The sequence below is a fragment of the Saccopteryx leptura genome, chromosome 12 (genome assembly GCF_036850995.1).
Source record: "Saccopteryx leptura isolate mSacLep1 chromosome 12, mSacLep1_pri_phased_curated, whole genome shotgun sequence".
Taxonomy (NCBI): domain Eukaryota; kingdom Metazoa; phylum Chordata; class Mammalia; order Chiroptera; family Emballonuridae; genus Saccopteryx; species Saccopteryx leptura.
In genome coordinates, this window is record NC_089514.1 from 34209495 (window position 1) to 34229462 (window position 19968).

The following is a 19968-nucleotide window of genomic DNA, read 5'->3' on the forward strand; positions in this document are numbered from 1 at the left end:
AGAGTTCTGGAATGAATCTGCTTTTGTAGGCTGTTTAAAAGTGAAAAAATCGTGGTTAGATGATGTGGCAAAGAAGCAGTTTCAATGTGAGGAAACATCTTAACTATATACTGTGAATCAGTGAACAAATTAAAGGGAACATGTTTCAATTTTTGAAATGCTGTTATAACAGCAATAATTTCTGTTTTTTGCGCTGATTTCTCCTGAGTTTCAGTGATAATATGCTTATTTTCTATAATTGTTACAGCTTTACCATTAGATGAGCCATCAGTAAAAACCAGTGCAGCTGGTGGCGGCAGCGGATTTCTAGAAGTCTTAGTGGGAAAAATTACTGATTGTCTTTTTAGAAATTGCAGCAGTGGGTGAGTAGGAAGATGAAATAAAACCTGCCCTGTAAAATTACTAAAAGCAATTTGCCATTCTGAATTTAGCTGTAATAATGCTTGAAATTGATTCTTATTATAAGGAACAATAACTTCCGTCATTTCTTTACCAAACAACTCTCTGCTGCGGTTTCTTTCTTTAATTATAAGAGTAGTCACCAAATCAGTATAGGGCATAATAACTTTCTTGTGAGAGACAGGTAAGTGAAGCCACTCTAGAGGGCCATTCTGCCACAAACATCCGGTAGGAGTGTGTTCAGTGGCCAAAATCACAAGCTGCCATGGTTTCTCTATAATAACTCTGACTAAATGTTGATTATTAATTACTTCTTCTATTTTTCTAAGAGCTTTTGCCGCTTCTTCTGTGAGCTCTCGAGGAGAAGTTGGATCAGCATCTCCTCTCAAAATATCAAAAATGGCTTAAGCTCTGCTGTAGTTAATTTCAAATAGGGTCTAATCCAATTAATGTCTCCCAATAATTTTTGATAGTCATTTAGAGTTTTTAAATGATCTTTTCTTAATTGTAACTTTTGAGGACTGACAATGTCTGTAGACAGAACACGTCCCAAGTAATTAAAAGGTGGCTGTACTTGAATTTTTTCAGGGGCAATTTTTAATCCAAAATTCTGTAAAGACTGAGTTGTTTCTTGTAAAATATTATGCAATTTTTCCCGATCAGGCAGAGCAAGCAAAATGTCATCCATATAGTGAATTAAATAAAGATCAGGATATTTTAATCTTATTGGATCTAAAGCTTGATTCACAAATTTTTGACAAAGCGTGGGACTGTTTTTCATTCCCTGGGGCAATACCTTCCACTGATATCTCTCATAAGGTTGTTTAAAATTTTCTGATGGCAAATTAAATGCAAATCTTCGACAATCCTGTGTAGCTAATGGTATAGTAAAAAAGCAGTTCTGTAAATCTATAACAATTACACTGTAGCCATGAGGCACTGCAACTGGTGAGGGGTTTAAGGGTTCTTAATTGCCTATATAAATCATTTCCATATATTTGTAGCTATTTGGAAAAAGACAAAACAGAGTTATTAGCTGGATCAAACAAAAGAGAGTAAAAGTTTGCAGGAGAAACAGGTTCAGCATCTCCTGTAGGATTCCAGCGTCTCTCAGCTGTTGAATAATCCTGTATATCAGCATTCAAAAGAAATTTTTTAAAGTAAGAAGCATGATAAAGAAGATTTGCAGGAGTTCCAGTATATGAGTTTCCTATATTCATAAAAACATTTCTACTCCATTAATTAACAGGCAATTTAAAGAACACATTAAAGCTGGAAAATTTTAGTGTGGCTTTCATTATTTTTCTATATTTAAAAAATCTACACCTTTGTTAGGCAAATCTACTCTGCTTCAAGCTCTGTAGCCACAGCAAGCAGCCTGAAGCTTGAAGCAGTTTAGTCAAAATCAACAAGTCTTTAGGATTCATATTTCATACTATTTAAATTTAAATGAGCACGCTTTACTTGTTTCAATTAAAATTATAAATTTGTAGGGATGATATTTTTATAATATTAGAGCCAGCATATTCAATTTTTGCATGCAAGAACTTAAAAAAATCACATTTAGACAACATTAAACAAAGACCAAACACAAACAAGAATCAGACAAAGTAGACAAATCAGACAAATTAGAGAGAAACCCGGGATTTTAGAGATTAGAATATGGCCTGCATGATCTTTACACAGGGCTATTTTGATTGGAACATTAAGGATAGAAACTAAACAGAACTCTCTCTTGAAAAGTTTCAAGAACGGCTGTTTATGAGATTCTGTTTAGCCATATCCAAACAGGTGTTCCCTTTGCCCTCTTTTCAGGCATAGAACAGGAAAGAAATAAAATGAGTTGAGAGAAAGAGGAGAACAGAAAAAACTGTAATTTTTCCAAACTCTTAAGTCCTTCTATTTACTAAAGAAAATCAGATAATAACACAACTTTAAAACTCATCTCAGTCTCTAATCATTCTTAAATTCTAATAGCTGCTACAACCGGCAGCTGAAATCCCTCCATTTCAACCCCCACAAGAGGCTTGCTTCTCATATTTTGCATTCCAAAGCAGGTAATTTTCTCCAGATAAACAGGCTTTAGCGACTTGTTTCCAATCATAAGGAGTTATCCAATTATGAGAAACTGTTTCCACCAAGGACATAGTATAAGGAGAGGTGGGTCCATATTGACTGCAAGCCATTTTTAACTCTTTCAATAATTTATAAGGAAGCGGCTCCCATGTAGGAATCTCCTCATCATCAAATTCACCAGCCACAGCCACAGGAAAACATAATGCCAAATCAGTTTCCCCTTGGTCGCAAGAAGCTTGAATTGCCTTCTGCAACCCTGTTAACCCTGAGGATTTTTTCTTTTCATTAATATCTGATGATTGTACTGGTAGAGGCAAAGACATTTTAATAGCCTTATTTTTATCCTTTTTGTCAGTCTTGGGGGATATAATATGGGCAAGACTGTTTTTGACTTCCAATCCTCATTATCCCTATTATATTTAGCTGCCTCATCTTCTAATTCAGCCTCATCAGATGGAGATAAATGATCTTCACTATCATCCTGATGTTTACTTAATTTTAAAGAGGCCATACCATAATCTGTACTATCTTGAGACTGCCTTCTACTTCTAATTAATGGAGTCTCTTCTTTTGGAGGAGCAGTTGCCTTAGAGAATTTATGCATCTCATGTTCTGGATTTAAGGCATCTTTAATCAAGCTCCATAAAGCAAATGTATCAACTGGGACCCTTTCTGGTCCATGTATCTCATAGTAAAGTTTTAAATCTCCAACTTTAGCCCATGTCTCGAAACTAAGCGTTCCCTCATCTGGAAACCATGGAGAACATTCTTGTACGAAATACAGAAAACAAGCTACTTGTTGAGGGGAAACACTAACTCCTTTTAGGGAAAGTGTATACTTAATGACTTCTATACAGAGTCTTCTTTCTTTAGACTCAGTATGGCCAATGACTTCTCAAAATCTTAAGTTCTGTAATCCTCCACCTATCCTCACCATGTCTTCCTTACAGGGGGGTCTGCAGCACCCTGAGTGGAGTCCTAGCCGTCCCGAGACAATGAGGGGGGCTTACCTGTGGGTCCCTGTTTCGGGCGCCAAATGCCGGGGTCCAGCCCCGGGGGGAATCCAGCGGTCCCACAGGAAGAGACGGCTTCAGCACGAATCGAGTGAGAGAGCCGAATTCTTTTCTTTCTCTTTATTCTCTCGTTAGCATTTACTGCCAGGCATCTCTGCCAAATGCTGGTCTAGCTTTCTTTTTATGCACACACACTAAGTTATAATCACATGGTATTTTGTTTCACTATGGTTACATATTTCCAGATAACAGTTAATTCGTATCTATAAGCTACAAATCAGGTGGTAAGTCATTCAAAGTACAGATATACAATAACTTGAATAGCAATAACAATATCAGTACAAACTTCTAAAAGATTAGTACTAATTAATAACTCTACTTTACTGTTGTTGTGAGTCAAGGGCGCAGAGAGAGATTAGCAGACAAAATCATCAAGGACTAGCAAAGGACCACCGCTTGCTCAGGCAAATGGCCTTGAGTTCATGCAGTGTCCTAATTTTTCTCACAAGACTTCAAAAGGCTTGCTTATTAAGAAATTGTCATAACATCAAGAGTAACTTTTGCTTAAAGATATATAGAGTGCACCTGCAAGATAGCTTAGTAGCAACATAATATCAGAAGGCATTAATTGCTATTGCTTCTATGGATCCCCCCACATTCCTCTCATTATCTGAAGGGAAAACCTGGGAAAGTACATAAATCTCATGAGAATGTCTCACTGAGAAAAACACAGCAACTGCCTTCAGTCACAAAACAAGTCTCTTAGCAAAACATTCTTTTCTTGCCAGCTGCGTTCCCATCCAAGGCCACGCAACAGGCCACTCCACTACACCTTACCTAAGATTCTATTGTCTAGTCAAATTTTATTTATTAACTATATTCATACACTAGTTAAGTTCTAACTTTATTCTTTCTAACATGATTAATAAGAAGAAATTCTCCTACAAACTTAACCCTTTACGAGGGATATCTTAGCCAGCCTCTTATGTTTATGAGCCCAGTTCAAGGGGCTTACAGGCTTTTCTGTGGAACTCACACCCTCTGTCTCATTTCCAAAGAAATTACTACGAATCTACAGGGAAAGCACAGTACTATTATCCCTGTGCCGTAAATAATAGCACACACCCAGAAAAGGGGGGATATAAGGCCAGATTAATTCAAAAAGTCAAAGGGGGAAGTATTGTTGTGCCTTTCCTTTGCGGTGACTTTGTCAACCAGCAGCCATTGGTCTTCTCTGCTGTGACTTTGTCAATCAGCAGTTTTTGATCTTCTTCTGCTGTGACCTTGTCAGCCAGCAGTTGTGGGTCTTCTCTGCTGTGACTTTGTCAATCAGCAGTTTTTGATCTTCTTCTGCTGTGACCTTGTCAGCCAGCAGTTGTGGGTCTTCTCCTGCTGTGACCTTGTCAGCCAGCAGTTGTGGGTCTTCTTCTGCTGTGACTTTGTCAGCCAGCAGTTGTGGATCTTCTCTACTGTGACCTTGTCAGCAAGCAGTAGTTGATCGGCTCCCGACAATGCATATAACCCAACACCAAAAAAAAAAAATCCCAAACAACCCAATTAAATAATGGAGAAAAAGAAACATGAATAGACACTTCTCCAAAAAGGACATACAGATGACCAATACATACATGAAAAGATGCCCAATGTCACTGTTGGGCAAATAAGTTTGTAAAACTTGTGTTATTTGGTATTGCTCATTTTTATTGTTAAAAATGGTGCTACCCACATGAGTGGCCATCGCCCAGGTGATACAGCTAATTACCTTTCTGCTTGGGAAAGGGCTTGGTTATGCTAACGTGTGCTGGAGGAAGTATTGTCACACCAAAACGTTTTAAAAAGAGGAGCTAGGAGGCTATTTTATAGGAGACCACGTTGTTGTAGAGAGAGGAAGAAACCACGTGTTCCAGGGGAGAGGCCACGTGGTGGTGGGAGAGAAAGCAGCCAAGATGGAGGCGTACTGAATGGGACAAAGGTGAGGGGCTGTGTAAGCTCCGCTGCACTGGTGGAGCCTTTGATTCTAGGAAAACTCGGTTGTGTCAGTAGCCCTGTGAGCGCTAAATGAGTGGGTTTTGGTGCCCCTGTATTTGTTTTTACTCACTGGCCGAGTGCAAGGCTAGAAATAAAGAAAATAGCCCACCATTTCTTAGCTCCGTTGTTTCTCTATGATCTATACAAATCAAATACGAATCTTCATGGGCCAGGTGGCTGTGATGGTGGCCATACATCACTAATCATCACAGAAATGCAAATTAAAACCACAGTGAGATACACCTCACACCTGTCAGAATGGCGCTCATCAGAAGATCACCAAATTCCAAGTGCTAGTGAGGGTGTGAAGGAAAGGGAACCCTTGTGACTGCTGGTGGGAACACAGACTGGTGCAGCCAGTATGGAAAGCAGGATGGAGTTTCCTCAAAAATTAAAAATGGAACTTCCTTATGACCCAGCAATTCCACTTCTGGGCACATATACAAAGATTCCCAAAACACTAATTTGAAAGGATATTTGCACCCCTATGCTCGTTGCAGTATTATTTGCAATAGCCAAGATTTAGAAGCCACCTGCTTGTCCATCAGCAAATGAGTGAATCAAAAAGCTGTGGTACTTTTACACAGTGGAATATTACTCAGCAATAAAAAGAAGAAAATTTTACCCTTTGAAACAGCATGGATGGGTCTGGAGACTACTATGCTGAGTGAAGTAAGCCAGTGAGAGAAAAGTATTATAAGTACCATGTGATTTCACTTATATGTAAAACTTAATGAACAAAATAAACTAACAAACAAAATAGAAACAGAGGCATGGAGACAGAGAACATGCTGACAGCTGTCAGAGGGGAGGGGGTTGGGGGCTGAGTATAAAAGATGAAGGAATTGAGCAAGAAAAGAACAGAAAACCTCGTGGACACAGACAACAGTATGGTGGTTACCAGGGGAAAGGAGTGGGGGAGGGGGAGGAGGGTAGAGGGGATAGATGGTGATGGAAGGAGACTTGACTGAGTGGTGAGCACACAATGCATCACAGATGATGTCTATAACAAGTAAAGAAATCCTAGAAATGTGCTTTTGTCCAAATTTCAAAGACAGAGTTAAAAACAAAATTACATTTTTAAGTGATTAAAACATGCTTTCTGTGATATTTTTTTAAAAAATACCCATATAAAATATAATCCTGGTTATAAGTGTGCAGCACTCAGAGCAACTTTCATTCTATTCCCTGTGAGAGAAGCACAGACTGCCCCAAAGGGAGATTAATTTAGTTTTTCTTTAAACTTGTTTTTAAAATTGCAGATGGAGATGAAAATACTCATGTGACTTTAAAAGTATTTAGAAACACTACTAAAAAGAAAGAAATAAAATGTTAATTTTTTTATGGGGAACATACACATTATTGAAGCCTACACATTTTCAGTGATTTGAATTTTATACTCACAAAAAAGAACATATATCACACTTTGAGAAATTAGCTGAGAAAGTTGATGAATTTAACTAATGAACATTTTTTAACTAAACATTTTAAATAAAATAATTTGCATATCCTTGATAGGAGAAATGTTTTCATTTCTGTTTAACCTACTCATGACAAAGGCAAAATGCATTCTAGACACTATATAATGGTAAGCCTGAGGGTGAGTTTACTAAAATCCACTGTCTCCCCCTAGGTCTGCAGATTAGCCCTACCCAATAGAAACATCATGCAAGACACAAAAGTGAACCGCCTATGCAACTTTAATAATAGCTCCATAGATTCAGAGGAGATAAACCAATAGTAATTGCAATAATATACTTAAAACATATATATTAAAATGTACTTTTTGTCATGTGTTCAACATATAATTATTGAGATATTTTATATTTTTATTACTAATTTCTGACATCTAGTCGGTCATTTATACTTATAGGACATCTCAAATATCAGACTAATTCTACAAGTGCTCAAAGTCACGTGTCTAATGGCTCTCGTATCAAACAGCAGAGCATAGCTCTTCTATTTATCTCTAATTCTCAAATTCAACTAGTGAGTCAGTTGATTGAAAATTTACAGGTTTGATCCAGCACAAGCACATAAATGTAGAGAAATGGAAGCATTTAAATGTAGGAAAATGAAAGATCTCACTTGCTGAAGTAAATAAAGATTCTGTTTTTGGTTAAATTCAATAGCCATTTTATAATTTCTAATTTTAAAACATTAAAATTTTACTTGCTGCCACTATGATTCTATACTAAGAAAATTATCTACTTTCACATATTAATTAAACAACATTTCCTGAAATACTCTAGATTTTTGTAATTTCTACAATAAAAAGTACTATAATTCTCACAGAAAGTTCAGCACCGTGTTTAAGAGAGATAAGCTTCATAATATAGAAAATAATAAGACATTACAGGTTTCACAGTTACAGGGTTATCCTTTTAATGAGGAAGCCTTAGAAATCTTAAATAATGGCTGGCAAATAGAATGTCAACAATCTAAAGAGTACTTAGAGTAACTTCCCAGTAAGTGTATTGTATCTGTTGGGTTGATTAATTTGGTTGTAGCATGCCGACATGTTCTGTTTAGTGGCTTACTGACTTCCTGCCGACTTCTTAATTTTAAAGAATGTTTTCTTTGGTTTTTGCCATACTAAATTTCTTTAATATTGTATATAGTTGTCTTTAGAGAATGGATTGGGTAAATATGCCCAGTTTTTCTGTGTTTCTTTAGACAACATAACTAAGCTTCCATGTCTAAAATTCCGTGATCAAGACATTAAGTGCATTAAACATTATTGGTTTGGAATTTAATATAATTAAGTGAACAGTAAATTATAAGTGGCCACACTGGGTGGTAAGGTGAGCACACATCTTGGCAGTAAACAAACAGCTTAGAAAACCTCTGAAACACATAGTAAGTATTCATCAAGAAAAGCATATCGGCCCTGGCCGGTTGGCTCAGTGGTAGAGCGTCGGCCTGGCGTGCAGAAGTCCCAGGTTCGATTTCCAGCACACAGGAGAAGCACCCATCTGCTTCTCCACCCCTCCCCCTCTCCTTCCTCTCTGTCTCTCTCTTCCCCTCCTGCAGCCAAGGCTCCATTGGAGCAAAGATGGCCCGGGCGCTGGGGATGGCTTCTTGACCACTGCCCAAGGCACTAGAGTGGCTCTGGTCGCAACAAAGCAATGCCCCGGAGGGGCAGAGCACCGCCCCCTGGTGGGCAGAGCGTAGCCCCCTAGTGGGCGTGCTGGGTAGATCCCGGTCAGGCGCATGCGGGAGTCTGTCTGACTGTCTCTCCCCATTTCCAGCTTCAGAAAAATACAAAAAAAAAAAAAAAGAAAAGAAAAGAAAAGCATATCATGGAGGTCCATGAAACTGAGCATTTTTAATGTTCTAACACTCTAAGTCAAAGACTATTATTTCCACGATTGAAATGACTGATAAAAACAAATTTATGCTCATTGTGCAAAACTAAATAAGGGAAACAATCTATTATATGTAGTGTAATTTTCACCTTAAATTTGATTGTTTGGGTCATTTCATGACCGCACAAGATACAACAGTTATTTCTGTCAGACAATATCATATTGTTCAGGGTTTAATTTTTTTTCCTTAAAGTGTCATTCCTCCTAATAAGAGCAACAGGGGGCACTCTGCCTTGAGTGGTTGAGACACAGGAAAATACAAATTTAACATGAGATATAAACCAAAGTTCTTCAAATGTTATTTTTAAGACTTATTATCTTGGATATTTCTGTTACATTTCATATCTATTATTTTGAAAATCTTTGACTTCTGGGACCCCTGGAAAGGTGATAAGGGGCCTTCAGAACCAGTGCCCAGGTGGGATGCGGAATGTCAACTGGGGGCTGCAAGGGCCTGAACAGTCCCTGCATGTTGGCCCATCTGATGCCAAACACCTGCAGCCCCCGGGGGAGTCCCAGGCTCTAGGAAGGCCAGGGGGTGGGTGGGGCAGCCATTGAGAAGTGGCACTTTGCCCTCTGCCATTTCCCCTTCACACACTGGACTTCTGAGTGCTGCCCCCTTTCCCCACCAGTGCCCCGCCCCAAGATCTGTTCACTGTGACACCACAGGCGCATGGCTGAAGGTCATGCCTTCAGTGAGGGCTAGGACTCCAGGGAGGAGGCAGTGTAGGAGCACAGCTCCTACCACCAACTCTGTCTCTGGGTTTGTGTCACTCACAATAAGCCCAAGACGGGCCATTTCCTTTCAAAATTGATTCTACTTTCTTCTGCAACTGTCCCTGGCCTGCTGGCCATCATTCAGCCACTTCCTCTGCTGGCAATAATCGTGGTCCACTTGCCTGGGACCACCTCAGTGTGCCTGCACCCTCTCCTCCACTTAGTTATGGGCTGAGCTACCAAAACCAGGTGGCTTTTACATCGACCTGGCGTGCGCAGCCAGCAGGGTGGTGTCCTATTGCACAGACCAACTACTCTCCTCTGAGGGTCCTCCCTCTAACTGCCCAGGACCCTTTACAGACATCTGCTCATGTTACATATCCTGTGACTTATACCCCACCTGGCTCGGTGATGGCCCACACTCTGCCCCGGGCCAATCAACCTGCAGAGATCCCTATTCCGTCAAAGCCAGAGCCTCACCAGGTTTGTCATCTGAGCCTCCTGTGAGTGCTCACATCACTGAAATCAACATGCCTGAGTCTCCCTGCGCTGTGAGAACATCTGCAAATCTTAGAACACCTGCTGTTCACGTCAAGGACCCTTTGCAGGGAGTACTGTCCCACTCTGCCCCTGCCACCAGGGAGAGCAATGCCAAGCAGACAGGTCCCACCACTCCTGTAGTGAGAAGGACAATGGGCCATTGAAAACCACACTGCTTCCTTCGGCTGCTGCCCGCAGGAAGCGCGATGGACAGCCAATGGACACAAGCCCTCCTCCTGCCGTTTCCTCCGGGAAGCACGATGGACAGCCAGTGCACACAATACCTCCTCCTGCCCTTTCCTCCGGGAGGCGCAATGGACAGCCAGTGCACACAATACCTCCTCCTGCCCTTTCCTCCGGGAGGCGCAATGGACAGCCAGTGCACACAATACCTCCTCCTGCCCTTTCCTCCGGGAGGCGCAATGGACAGCCAGTGCACACAATACCTCCTCCTGCCCTTTCCTCCATGAACCGCAACAGAGATCTGATGGACACAAGATGACGTCCTGCCATTTCATCCAGGAAGGACAATGAAGAGCCTATGGACACCACTTCTCCTGAGGCTGCCAGGATGGACAATGACCCAGAGCCCATGGACACCACCTCTCCTGAGGCTGCCAGGATGGATGGTGACCCAGAGCCCATGGACACCAGTTAGTCTATATTTACCAGTCTTTCCCTCTTGCCCACTCCCCACTGTCCATATCCCACCTAAGAACCCATTAATCCTGTTGAAAGGAGTGGCCCCAGCACAAGATGCGAGCCTGACTTCACCTGCACTTCAGCCAGCGGGGGTCGCTCAATGCACTCCAGTACTGCATGTTTGCAACTCCAGATTCCACACTTGACACCGTTGGTAGGACTAGCTTGCCGTTGGTGACAATCCATGTATTCTTCCCATTGACACATCAACTCCCGCCCGCTTGGAGTTGCCACCAAGAGGACTCACTCTGGGGGCTGTAGCTCATATTTGCCACGATATTTGCAGGCCTGCCTATTGTGATGGCTCCTCAGCTCCCATGAATTGTAGGAGCGATGGGGCCATGTATCTACCCCAGACCCCATTCATTCCCAAGCATCCGGAGCATCAACATTAAAGGCGGACTTAGGATTCATGAGGCTGCTGGAAGTGAAGCTGACAGATGCCTGAGTTAAACTGCAAAGTGACCACTCAAGACCTAGAAGTGGAAAGTAGGATGTGGAATCCTATATTATTTTCCTTTTTTTCCTGAATTTTCCTTATAGAAGATAAGTTGCTTGTGTAATAAAAGGTCTTATTTATTTATAAAATGGCAAAAATGCAGTCTTTGTTTGCATTAATCAAATGATAATGACCTTATGTATCCTCCCACTGGCGGTAATGGCCAGACTGTAACCTGAGCTGACCAGCTCACCTTTGCACATAACTCTGATATCACACTTTAGGGGCAGCATTAGTAAATTAGAGGGAGAATGTGAGCAGCAAAAAGGGTTTGGCATCACCTGTTCAAAGCCGTAGTTGAGCCCTGGCCGGTTGGCTCAGCAGTAGAGTGTCGGCCTGGCGTGCGGGGGACCCGGGTTCGATTCCCGGCCAGGGCACACAGGAGAAGCGCCCATTTGCTTCTCCACCCCCCCCCCCTTTCCTCTCTGTCTCTCTCTTCCCCTCCCGCAGCCGAGGCTCCATTGGAGCAAAGATGGCCCGGGCGCTGGGGATGGCTCCTTGGCCTCTGCCCCAGGCGCTAGAGTGGCTCTGGTTGTGGCAGAGCAACGCCCCGGAGGGGCAGAGCATCGCCCCCTGGTGGGCAGAGCGTCGCCCCTGGTGGGCGTGCCGGGTGGATCCCGGTCGGGCGCATGCGGGAGTCTGACTGTCTCTCCCCGTTTCCAGCTTCGGAAAACAAAAACAAAAACAAAAAAAAAGCCGTAGTTGAAAGAACTGAAATGTCTAGCGTGGACAGAAGTCTCCGTGTCCACCCCAGGCCCTGCTCATTCCCAGGCATCCAGAGCATCAGCAGTAGAGATGGTTTAGGAAGACACAGGCGCTGCCTCTGTCTCATTTTGCCCATACAACTGGGGACCCACCGGCCACAGCATGGCTGCTGCAGTAGGAGGAGTGGGCACCTTCTCGGTGCTCAGATACACCGCTGGTCCCGCCCTAAATCCAACCACCCGAAGCCCACCTATCCATAACACACGGATGGCATGGGGATGGGCAGTATGACCCATCCCCATGACTGGAGGTGCTAGCGTTCAAATTGCCACCAGTGCCCCTGGGCCCACAGGGACATAAAATCCTCCTCTACAGTCGTCCCTCGCTGTGTCATGGTTTGCTTTTGACAGTCTCACTGTATCACGAATTTTTAAATTGTATATATCTAATTTTGTATTGTTGATTTTTCTCTATATAGTGGGATTTTGAGGTATATAGGTATTTTTATATATTTATTATTTTAATTGTTTTTGCGGTAAAATAAGCAAAATAAGTGTGGGAAAAGTTAACAGTGTGGGAAAGGTCTATAAGAGTGTGGGGAAGGTTTATAAAGCCTTAAAATATATATGAATAATAAAATAAATATAAAGCCGCTACTTCGTGGACTTTCACCTGTCACGGGGTTCTGGAACCTAACCTCCATGACAGACGAAGGGGCCCCTGCATTGGCAGCAGCGCCACCATGGGCAGTAAGCGTATGTCATGAGACACGTCTATTTCCACATGTATCAGACCAGCGGGGCTCTCTAGGCTACACATTGTCCATGCAAGGAACAGCTCCATCCCTGTGTGTAGTTTTTTTCCAAACACCTGGAACCCCCTCATCAGAATCCAGGTGATGTGATGGGAGGATCTGTTTTTCCCACTTTCCATCAGTTCAGCTGGGGCCCACCAGGCCAAAATGTAGGTGGTCACTCCCTCCCAGGGAAAATGTCTCACCTGTGATGGGAGCCACTGTGCCACCACCTGCTCTCAGAACACTTGCAGGCTCTGGCCAGTTGGCTCAGTAGACAGAGCATCAGCCCAGCATGTGGATGTCATGGGATCGATCTCTGGTCAGGGCATATATGAGAAGCGACCATCTGAACACACTGTACGGCTGCCCAGGCACCCACTTTAGAGAGAACCCTGATTACAAGTGCCATTTTAACAACTGGTTTGCCAAACACAACAAAAAAATTAGGTATCGGTTCTGCTGAACCAGTGTGAACTGGTACAGGGCTAGTTTTTTTTCCTTGAACTTAGAAATCAGGTGAAATCTTAAATGACTTTAATCTCTTCCAATACCTTCTTTAAACTTATAAATTCCCTCATGAGGATATCCCAGTATACTGCAGATAGATCCTCCCTCCTAGGAAATAAAAATCTATTGGCATTCCAAATTTGACCTACTTCTTTCTCAGAGTTCCAGGCCAAGAATTGCAATCTAATTCTGGGTCAGTAACCATAGGAGCACCAGAACCCCCAGAACCAAGAGTTTCTGCTGCCTGGGGACAAAGGTGAGACACGTGTGTGTTGCTGTTTCTAGAATAGGTCATGGGACTCTAGAACTGGAATTCTGGAAATAAGGGGTTCTAAGCTTGGCATTCTAGATCTAGGAATCTCATGGGATTCCAGATCTGGCATTCTAGAAATGGAAATTTCATGGGGTTCTTGACCTGGAAAGGGTGTACAACTGGTTTCCTCAGGTGTTAATTATTCTTCACTCACATAAATAAACTCTAAATAGTTATCTAGTCTGAGGGTTCTTAATGATACCTGCCTGTTAGAATCACATGAAGAACTTGAAAAAATATAGATTCCCAGTCTTCACCCAACACCATAAATCAGAACCTTTGACTGAATCTAGACATCATATTTCTAAAAATACCCTTGCTTGATTCTAATGTGCCAATATGGAAAACTCTCACTCTCACCTGCCTGAATGCCTCCCATAACAAGAGAATGGGGAATTCTAGAAACTGCCTATTCATTTTAGAGAGCTACCAGAGAAGTCATTCATTTTATAGAGGAATGAACAGAATTTTAGAGTAGTTGTTTCATTTCCAAGTTCTCACAGCTAGTGTCCTCTGATATTTACTGATCACTTACTACTGCATATTCCAGACACGCTGTGTGTATCATCTCACTTGACACTTTACATTAAACATCTCATTGAATTCTACCAGTAAATCTATGGGTATCTTTCAAAGATGAGAACAGTAAGAACTATAGAGCTGAAGTAACTTTCTCGAGATCATCCAGCTGATGAGTGAAGGGCCTAAATAAAAATAGTAGGCTTTAAGGTAGGGGTCCCCAAACTATGGCCCGCGGGCCGCATGCGGCCCCCTGAGGCCATTTATCCAGCCCCCGCCGTACTTCCAGAAGGGGCACCTCTTTCATTGGTGGTCAGTGAGAGGAGCATAATTCCCATTGAAATACGGGTCAGTTTGTTGATTTAAATTTACTTGTTCTTTATTTTAAATATTGTATTTGTTCCCGTTTTGTTTTTTTACTTTAAAATAAGATATGTGCATTGTGCACAGGGATTTGTTCATAGTTTTTTTTATAGTCTGGCCCTCCAACGGTCTGAGGGACAGTGATAACACAGGGAATCCTATAACTTTTGAGTCTCAAAGTAAATCAATGTCTGTCTTTCTCAATTCTGCCTAAAATTGCTTTTGTCATATAGAAATATTCAGCACAAAACAATGAGGTGGTGTTTGTCCAGGTAGCTCAGCAGCATGGGCAGTTAAATAAAGAAATGAGGGGCTCCTCTCAATCCCAAGGCCACGCCAGGGCATGCAGGCTTCCTCGATTTCCCCACAGAACAGCCTAGGTTAGCAGTCACATAGACTTGGCATATCAAGTCCTCGATACTCAGCAGAAAAACTGCTTCTTATGACTCTGTCCTTAGGTTTTGGATGCAGAATGTGTTATGCAGTTTTTGCACAACTGAGTCATTGTGAGGGGATAACCTTGTCACGGAGTGGCTTTACTCTGTTGACAAGGGGTTCTGTTCACAATAAATCATTGTCAGACCCTCTTATAATTTAAGCCATTTTTTCTTCTAACATGTCCTTCTCAGTTAGCTGTCCAAGAATCCAACAATTCTAAAGAACGGACTCTAAATGAACATGATCGCATTGAGATGGGCTAGGGAGCTCAGCTTAGCACAGCTGAGTGCTCTGTCTTCTCCTGACTTCCCTGATTGCTGCTGACCTCTTCCACTCTAAGCATACCAATGATCTCTCTGGATTTAGAGTGTGCATCAATTTAAGGATTTAATTTTCTCCAAAAAGGTACAAGAATATTACCTTTATAAACTATAAAAGAATTGATATTAGAATGTAATAACAAATCTCCCAAGAAAGCGTAATGACAATAGACCAATAAGCCTAATGACAAATGTTGCTATAGAAGACCAGGGACCTTGTCATTTAGAGCAGGGGTCTCAAACTCGCGGCCCGCGGGTCGCATGCGGCCCGCCGAACAATTTTGTGTGGCCCGCAGACTAATCCACGAAGTTCAAAATATTTTGGATAAAATTAAGTAAACCTAGGGGCCTACTTGTATTTTTCATTTCTCTAGCATCCTAGCTAGATATTAGCTTAGTTAACAGCAGTTGTGATGCGAACTACAGTTTCTGGTCGTTTTGTGACACTGAGTAAACTGCATGTATGATTATGCTTGTTGTACTGATTTTTTTTTTGTTTTCAACTGCAGTGAGAAAAGTGTTGCGTAACAGTTGCCTTTTGTAGACCTAGTGCGGCCCACGGAACGGCTGTGATCTTGCTCTGCGGCCCACATGCTGAGTTGAGTTTGAGACCCCTGATTTAGAGGCTACTGAGAATAAACTGGAACTCTGGTGAGTACAGCACTCCAGCAATCACAGGTCTAGAAGTGACTTGCTTGTGACATTCCCCAAAGAGACCTTGAATTTGACCCTGGGCACAGCACATGGCCCCTGTCTGCCATGTCCAGCTTCAGAGCAATTCAGTTGCATAATTAGAAAATAAGCCAACTGCTCCAAATAAAAAAGTTGCACTCTGACCAGGCGGTGGCGCAGTGGATAGAGCGTTGGACTGGGATGCAGAGAACCCAGGTTTGGGGCCCAAGGTCGTCAGCTTGAGCGCAGGCTCATCAGCTTGAGCACGGGGCCTCTGGCTTGAGTGTGAGATCATAGACATGACTCCATGGTTGCTGGTTTGAGCCCAAAGGTCGCCGGTTTAAAGCCCAAGGTCACTGGCTTGAGCAAGGGGTCACTTGCTCTGCTGTAGCCTCCCAACCAGGCACATATGAGAAAGCAATCAATGAACAAATAAGAAGCTGCAATGAAGAACTGATGCTTCCCATCTCTCTCCCTTCCTGTCTGTCTGTCCCTATCTGTCCCTCTCTCTGCCTCTGTCACAAAAAAAAGAAAGTTGCAGAATTATTCTAGTTTTCTAAAAATAAGACTAATAAAATTGGTACAAATGCTAACTTATCTGTGATACGTGTGATGCATTGTTTTATTCTGATTTTTTTTAAGTTTAATTATGATAAAATACACATAATATAAAATTTGCCATCTTAACTATCTTTAAGTGCACAGTTCAAAAGAGTTAATATTCTATATTGTCTATAATATTATTGTGCAGCTAATCTCCAGAACTTTTTCATGTTCTCAAACTAAAACTCTATGCATTGAACAATTTCCCCAATAATTCCCCATTTCCTCCTCCCACCAGTGTATGGTAACCACTATTCTACCTTCTGTTTCTATGAATTTGACAACTGCATACCTCATATCCATAAAACCATACGGTATTTGCTTTTCATTACTGGCTTTTTCACTTAGCATAAAGTCCTCAAGGTTCATTCATGTTGTAGCATGTGTCGGGATTTCCTTCCTTTTTAAGCCTGAATATTATTCCAGTGTATGTTACAACATATTTTGTTTATCCATTCTTCTGTTAATCAGGTTTTTTTAAACCTTAAATTGAAACCAATTTTTGATTGATATGTCTAAACATAGGCATCATTCTGCTTTATAAATATGTATAACCAATGCCTAATAGATCTATAGAGTTTCTTAAAAGTTAAAAAAAAATAGAAAACTCTTACCCCTCATTTCCTTCAAGACTGTAAATCAGGGGTCTCAAACTCAACTCAGCATGTGGGCCGCAGAGCAAGATCACAGCCGTTCGGTGGGCCGCACTAGGTCTACAAAAGGCAACTGTTATGCAACACTTTTCTCACTGCAGTTGAAAACAAAAAAAAATCAGTACAACAAGCACAATCATACATGCAGTTTACTCAGTGTCACAAAACGACCAGAAACTGTAGTTCGCATCACAACTGCTGTTAACTAAGCTAATATCTAGCTAGGATGCTAGAGAAATGAAAAATACAAGTAGGCCCCTAGGCTTACTTAATTTTATCCAAAATATTTTGAACTTCGTGGATTAGTCTGCGGGCCGCACAAAATTGTTTGGCGGGCCACATGCGGCCCGCGGGCCATGAGTTTGAGACCCCTGCTGTAAATTATCCTATATTATTCCTCCAATTTTACCTTTATGGTATTTATGTTAAAATTTTGGTCACTGATTAAACATGTAATCCACTTACCTTTCCCAAATACATTCTTTTTAAAAGAGAATGCAAGATTATTTTATCTTGGCAGTACAATGTATTTACATGGTCATGAGCATGCTTTGGATGGCAGAAAGACTTGGGCTTGAATTTTGCCCTAATGCTGACCAGCTATGTAACTTTGGACAAGTTATTTATCCTCACCAAGCCTCAGTTTCCTCGTCTGTTATAGAGCATAACATTACCTACTGTGTAGGATTGTTCCTGTGAGGTTAAGTGACATAGAACCTAGCAGATAAGAAATATACTAAAAGGTTGTTGTTACTGTTGTTCTTTTTATTATAAAGAGGTCCTTCTCAGAGACAATAGTACTTGGGAATAATTATATAAACTGGTTTTGAAGGAGCTTTATTTTTAAAAGGACGATTTTATTTTCTAAAAGTCATTAATGTTTATCAATATTTGTGTTAATAGATCCTATTATATAAATCAAGCAATCATATTCTCTTCATTAATTATACTTAAGTTCTACAGTGCTAACCAAATAGGTTGTGCTCAATCAGTGAACACTGAAAACTTACTGAATATTATCTAAAGGATGGGATCCACTTTTCTCAGTATCTTTGCTGTGAAAGCTACCTTTCCTTCATCAGCATTTTGTTCTTATATTCCACTATCTGTGTACCAACAAAGCTCCATTCAGCCTTCTCCAATGCAGTGCCCGCAAGGTCTCTTTGGAGGAGCTAAGTCTTGGACTTGGTGCCAAGCACAGAACTCTTCTGTGTGGGATCTGGCTAACATGAAAACAGCTATGTCCATTAGAACCTCACTCCAACACTGTTGCCACAGCCCCCCTTTAGATGACATTAAGTTATGGGACTCCTCTGGCTCTTCAGTGCTTATTGTTCTTTGGGCGCGTTTCAAAGCGCATCATTCTCATACTGAATCCACTCCCTCTTTACTGAAGTGTTATATCAAGTTCCAGCCAACCTGGTTGGTCCAAAAATTAGACCCAGAAAATGGCTATAATTTTAACAAAGAGAATGGGGAAGAGAAAAAAGAAAAGCAGAAACAGATCTACAAGCTGAGCGCAGCTAAGAAAGACTGCCAGGCTAACTGGTGCATTCTGAAATTCACCAGGAATCACCGATAGGATGGATGCAGGCTGCTCAGATGCCTGTCACAGCTCCACTGTCCTCAAAGGGAGACTTCCTTACTTCACTTAGAGGCAAAGCTTTCTGTATATTCCCTTATCCTTATCTTTGAAGACAGCATACACCTATTTCTTAAAATTTAAATGACTATTTGAGGAATTTTCTGAGAATTTTACCACTTTTGTGATACCTAAAGTCACCCAGATGCCTAAATCATTATACAAATAAACAATGAACAGCAAAATCAATTTCTAATCCTTCACCCAGTTAAAGGATATTATGCATTTAAAAAAATAGAAAAATGCTTACCTGGAAAGGAGAAGTTTCCTGCAGTAGCAACAAATCTGTCAGTCATTTGTCCAAATACGATCATCATGAGTGGAAGACCTGATCAGTGAGCTATGGCCATGACTGTGCCCAGAGACATAAATAATTTATCCTGCCAATCACAGTATCGAAACTGAAAAGAATAATAAAATAATGCTTATTTTACCTTGTGGGAAAGAATTTCTCTTTTCCACAATTATATGTTCTTTTCATTTTTTTAAGGTCAGTACTTTTGCAATAGTTGCAAATGAATGTAATAGGGAAGGAGTAGAAAGTCAATCCAAATCACTGACAGATTAATTTTATGATTTTATTTATTTGATATTCTGTGAAGAAATCAATCTGACTCTGTGCCATCAATATCTTATTTGGTTGAATGACTAATACAATCAGAGGGACAAAGGTTTTGTTCTACTTCCAGAGCTCCTGAGGTATTGAATTAATAACAGCTAGATGTATATATTAAGTACACACACACACACATACACACACACACACAAACATTGCATCCTTTAAAATGTCATTCAGAATATTTCAGAGGGAGACTTACAAATAGGGGTGAAATAGACCCTCTGAGTTTTGAAGATAAGGGCCCTTTAAGTGGTTTAAGTTAGTTGTTGTGTTTTTTTTTTGTATTTTTTTGAAGTGAGTAGCAGGGAGGCAGAGGGATAGACTCCCTCATGCGTTCTACCAGGATTCACCCGGTAAGCCCACTAGGGGGCGATGCTCTGCCCATCTGGGCCATTGCTCCATTGCAACCAGAGCCATTCCAGTGCCTGAGGTAGAGGCCATGGAGCCATCCTCAGTGCCCAGGTCAACTTTGCTCC

General features: G+C 41.4%; 1 long non-coding RNA gene across 1 annotated transcript in view; it reads right to left on the bottom strand.

Annotated features, from left to right (window-relative positions):
* Nucleotides 1-19968, bottom strand: part of LOC136384198 (uncharacterized) — a 211715-nt gene that overhangs the window by 186252 nt on the left and 5495 nt on the right. Inside the window, exon 3 of the long non-coding RNA XR_010747538.1 lies at nucleotides 19124-19274. This is a non-coding gene — a long non-coding RNA (uncharacterized lncRNA). The remainder of the gene's footprint in view (nucleotides 1-19123; nucleotides 19275-19968) is intronic.